The following is a 6,000-nucleotide window of genomic DNA, read 5'->3' as shown; positions in this document are numbered from 1 at the left end:
TGCGTATTCCTAGCATCCCACATTTTTTCATGGCTACTGTAATCCTGTGAGGCGTGAGCTAGGAGAAGGTGCACTGCGTTGTTGATCGGTCATGGTGCTTCAATAAATAGGAGTGCCCCTAAGGCCTTTGCTTATTGGCTCTTAATCTTACACGCATTGTTTAGTGGTTGTGCTAGGCGACCTACTTGGTTCTGCTCCCCGTGATAGGTGAGCTCATAGCTTCCACATCTTGTTTATAGGTTACCATCATTGCTTGTGGTCATTGCTTATAATTTTTAGTTCTATTGGTAAGTGTCTGTAGGATGATGGTTGGTCAAGTGAACGGAGTAGGCAACTTCGATGCTGTGCCACTTCCGCAACAGCCAAGCTTCATTGATCCATATGATTTGCACGGCATGGAAGAAGCGGACGAGGATGAAACAGAGGGGCTGAAGAAATCTGTGTTCGCTTGGTCTCGCAATGGTCTCTTTGTGTGCTCTTACTGCTTTCTTCCCCACCAGACGTGGCATATTTGTGACATCCTGCAGCATGCTTCTAGCATTGGTCGCTTGGGTCGTGTTACCCTGGACTTGAGATCTAGGCATCATGCATTGGAGGAGTATCTCCGCGGCGAACCTCATTTTGCTGCATTCCGTGCTGCCGCAGGTATGCCGGAATAAGCTTATGCCATATCCATCTCCATGACTGTATCTGTTGTCTCCTCATTGCCATGTCCATGTCCAATGCATTGCATATGCGTGTTGTGACAGTTTCGTGTAATAGAGATGATTTTATTTGTATCGTCTAGATTAGTGGTTTTACCTTGTTGGTGCCTGGTGACATTGCACCAGTTTAGTATTTAAAATTTGTATGGTTTTGTTGTTGTGTGTGTGTGCACCTATGCCACTATACGAGTGTGGATCTGTGGGGATGTATCATGTATGTGTACTTAAGAATGCGATCTAATAAGAACGGTCATGATTTGTTCATTACTATTTCAGAACAGAGGAACTTACATTGTGTATCTTCTTATGTAAGTTGATAGTCCTCTATACTCTGCTCCCTATTTAAGGCACAAAAGAAATCTCCTATTGTTCGCTACCTTTGCTCTCTTCCCAGCATCTTTCCAACCTCCTTCGCCGCCCAACGAGCTGCTTGTCCTCATGCCCAAATCCACCAGCATGGCTCAGAGCCAGACAAGCTTCTCAAAGCGCACGAACACACTCTTCTCCATGGCAAAAGACCTCTCCGAGGAGTCAGGGCCCACATCGCCGTCGTCGTGTTGTCCCCCACTGTCGAGCCCAAAGCCTACGGAGCACCCACCGCCAACTCCATCCTCTGCACCTACCTCCCCGAGATCCATAGCTTGTCGTCTCCAGCTTGTTCTGAAACAGCAGGGGAGGTTACCGCCAGGGTTGACTGAATGAAGCGGGAGGTGGAGGAGACCGCTTTCCTGGCTGAGATGGAACAGGTGCATCAGGCTGCCGCATGGTCGAAAATCTTGGTGGCTCAGACGATCGCGGGGAAACAGAACTGGTGGGAGGTGGACGTTGAAGCTCTCAGGGTGGTGAGCTGCCGATGTTCGTCAGGGTGTTGGAGGTGCTAAGGACCAACGTCCGACGCCACCTTGACGCAATGGAATCATCCCAGAAGGAGAAGATGCAACCTTAATCCTTTTCTGTTAGTGCTCTCACTTCAAGATAAATCATGAAAATGTTATGTGAACTTTTATCCTACCTTAATCCTTGTGTAATCCAAGCAAGAAAGATTTGTATGTTCTTCTTATTCATTATATTAGCATCAATCAGAGGTATGATCCATTCTCGGAAAATTGAATAGGCCGGACTAACATTTGCGATCCTTTATTGGGAAAAATATGCTTGGTCTGAATTTTGGTAAGGTGAGCAAGGATTTCCTTGCTTTTGAGAGATAGTAAAATTGGATCACATTATTTGTTAATAATCATCCCATATTGATTTTCAATCTCTCAAAAAATGGATGCACTATTCCAACTATATTCTCATTAAATGAAACATAAAATTCGATCCATCTTGGTTTCTAGGGGTATGTGAGTAGGAAAATGACCCATTGGGAATTAAATGAGGGAATAGCATAAATTGGCTCAAGTAACCATGCCTATACAAGAACCAAGGAAGACTGGCTGGTCGACATGGAGCATGTGACATTACACGATGCTGGAACGTGGACGGTTGCCACATTAATCCTTGGGTGCAAATTAGAATTCGTTAGAATTTTTGGGAAAAGTGAATAGGGCAGACCAAAATGTTCGATCCTTTGTTGGAAAAATGGTTTGAATTTTGGCAAAGTGAGTAAGGATTTCCTTGATTTTGAGAAAGAGCCAAATAGGATTACATTATTTGTTAATGTTCGTCTCATATTGAGTTTCAACCTTCAAAAAAACCTATGGACTATTCCAACTACAATCACATTAAATGAAACATAAAATTCGATCCATCTTTCTCGAGCTATGTGAGTAGGAGAACAGCATAGTAAAGATAAACGATCTAATTATATCTAGGAAAAGCTTTGAACTCTTGGAAATAGCAAAATGAAATCATGCAATTCGATTGGCAAAGTGACAATACATCATTGGCACAATGATCAGAAATAGCGATTCTTGGTGAGGTATAGACGTATGATCTGTTGTCGGAAAAGTAAATAGGATGGACTAAACTTTTCATCACATATTGATTTTCAACCACTCAAAAAACCAATGAGGGAAGATAGTCATTTGTTTCTAAATACACAGTACAAGATAACCATTTTTTCTAGTTCGTTGCGGTGCGGTGGGATAAGAATAAATAATCACATGACAAGACATGTCATGGCAGGCTATGACACAGCATCATGACTAGGGAAAACCAAAAGCACTAAGGAAGATGAATAGATTCTTGCCGATGTCCCATCACAGAGCAAACAAAGCAGGAAAAAAGGGATTGATCTTCGTACTAGGAAACAGGGAATCGATCTTTCCATTGATCTTACAAATAAAAGATAACAACATAGCAAAGATGGCTAGTGTTCTAACAAAATATAAAGTTACTAATTAACAGCATACCAAAGATAACAACATTGATCTTCCACCGGCACAGCTTGCTCACTCCATCCACGCCTTGTTCCGAGCCACGACGTGGTGGTAGTTCCACTTTTTCTTGTTCTCACCTATCAAGGGTGCGGACTTCGCCATCCCCAGGATGTGGTCCTTGACCTCATTCAGGATCCTCCACCGATGCCTCATGCTAGGGTAGACAGGGCACACGAAGGTGTTGTCAGCGTGGCAGAAGACGAGCAGAGCATCGCCCTGGGGGAAGGGCATGTGGAAGCCATGGCGACGGTCGTCAGACAAGTCTGTCTCAATCTGGGATTTGGAGTCAGAGTTGAACACATTAGCTGGAAGGGTCACCGTCAAGGTCAACTTCCGAGACGACGATGAGGGCGCGAGGGTGGAGAAAGTCGCCCCCACCATCGGAGGAGGCTGGGAACGTGCCGGGGAGCCCCTAGTGGCTCCGTGGCGACTATCCACGAGAAGCGGCGGGTTGAGGTCGGTGGCGTCGGAGCATGATCTAGACGACGAGCGCAATGGCCACCCGAGGTCGCTGGCATTGGAGTGGGATCCCAATGCGGAAGCGCCTCTGTAGCGGGACTACCCCACCACGTGGACGTAGCGCCGTAGTGCTGCCGTGAAGTTTTGGGTGGTGGCGCTGCGGTAGCGCGCCGACAACCCGCCATGGGAGAGCGACGACAAGGAGGAGGTGCCGGAGGATCGCTCGATGCATGAGGGGGAGCCGGTGGGGGAGAGGCGGCACAAAGGGGAGTCGGAGGAGGTGGTGGCCAAGGGGGAGACAGATCGCTTCATGGCATCGGCCGACCTACTGGGGTGAGGCGCGTGCGTTGGGGACGAGATGGTTGTGGAACTGGCGACGACGCCGATGGTGGAGGAAATGACGATTAAATAAGGAGTTCCTCGCCTTGCATGGAAAGTTGCGCCGGCTTCCCTGGGAAGCTAGGCAACCAGTGCCTCTCGAGGATGGCAACCGGCTTGTTGAAGAACATGCAGGAACAGGAAGCAATACGGCAACCACCGGAGGCCGTGGCATCGAATATTCGATCTGAATGCAATTGGTTATGATTCTTGGCGAATCTAGAAGGAAATTCCGTTGTTGGAAAAGTACATAGGTTGGACTAAAATTTTCGATCCATGGTTTCATTTTATTTGTTGATGTGGCACTCTTGGAAGCAACAAAATAAAATCATGCAATGAGATTGGCAAGATTGATAGTACATCATCGGCACAATTTTTAGAAACATAAGGCAACATAACCAAAGTGACACTTGCTATTCTTGGCGAGGTGTACAAACATATGATCCGTTATTGGAAAAGTACATAGGATGGAATAAATTTTCGATCCTTTGTCGGAAAGGGTGAGGGAAAGGAAATAGAGCAAATAGAGCAGGAAAATAGGGAATTGATCTTCCATCCAAAAGGAAACGGACCGAAATGTTCGATCCTTTGTGGGAAAAATGGTATGAATTTTGGCATGGTGAGAAAGGATTTCCTTGGTTTTGAGAGAGAGCCAAATAGGATTACATTATTTGTTAATATTCATCCTATATTGATTTTCAACCTCTAAAAAAATAGATGCCCTATTCCAAATACAATCAAATTAAATGAAACATTAAACAGAGCAGGAAAATAAGGGATTGATCTTCCATCCAAAGGAAATAGTCCATTGATCTTACAAACAAAAGATAACAACATAGCAAAGATGGCTAGGGTTCCAATGAAATCTAAAGGTAATAATTAATAGCATAGGAAAGATAAACATAAGGCAATATAACCAAAGTGACACTTGCTATTCTTGGTGAGATGTATATAGGATTATGGAGCTATCCAGTATGGTTCGTCGATAACCATGGGCGGTGTCAGCCCATCGAGCAGCAACGGGTCCTGCAGGACCCCCTTGCTCACTGGGACAGTCGATGTTGTGAGCGCACTTAACATTAGTGGCCTAGCGGCCGACCACGGGACCTATGCATGACCGGCTCGGCCTCTAGGGTACTCCACCCACTGCACGCCAGCTTCAGGTGGCGACGGCGCCTGGTGGGAGATGGGGGTCGCGGTATTCAGGCGGCGGCGGTGGGGCTTCCCCCACCATTCCCCGGATGAGCAGCGATGACCCCTGCAGGTGCTGCAGAGCATATGGGGCCCCATCGAGCTGGTCCTCCACTGCGACACCTTTGTTGCGCCGTAGTCGCCCCATCTCCTCGTTGTCACGGTGGCCAGCGGGGATGGTGGGAGGGGAAGCGTCAAGGATGGCCATTGTGTCGCTTCGGCTCGGACGTGAGAGACGTGAGGAACGGCGCCGTCCATTGGAGGAGATGTTGGCGGAGGCAACGATTTGGCACTGGGAGCCGCGTGACAGCAAAGAAGGAAGGGTGAGGTTCAGAAGGTGATTAATAAGGAGTTCGTTGCCTTCCATGGGAAGTTGCACCGGCTTCCCTAGGAAGCTAGGCAATCGGCACCTCTCGATCTGAATGCAATTAGTTATGATTCTTGGCAAAGCTAGACGTAAATTCCGTTGTCGGAAAAGTGAATAGACCAGACTAAGATGTTATGAGTGTGGAGTTAGTCAAAAACATTTGAGTAGCGCAGTGGTTGATAGCAACTGCCGCACAGTAAGGATTGCCTTGCCAAGTCTTGGCAAGCAAGGCTAGTGGGCAAGCTTGGGCAAGACAACTAAGCAGACCTAGAGTTTCATCCATGGTTTCATTTTTATTTGTTGATGTCGCACTCTTGGAAAAACAAAATGAAATCATACAATGAGATTGCAAAAGTGATAGTACATCATCGGCACAATGTTCAAAAACATAAGGCAACATAACCAAAGTGACACTTGTAGAATACATCATCGGAAAAATGTTCAGAAACATAAGGCAATCCTATGGTACTTTCACTCTAACTACCATTAGCTACCAAAATATAAGAGCACCATCCTACCT

This window comes from Setaria italica, chromosome V, assembly GCF_000263155.2.
Source record: "Setaria italica strain Yugu1 chromosome V, Setaria_italica_v2.0, whole genome shotgun sequence".
Lineage (NCBI taxonomy): Eukaryota > Viridiplantae > Streptophyta > Magnoliopsida > Poales > Poaceae > Setaria > Setaria italica.
The sequence above is the reverse complement of the archived record's forward strand: the minus strand, read 5'-3'. Positions refer to the sequence as shown.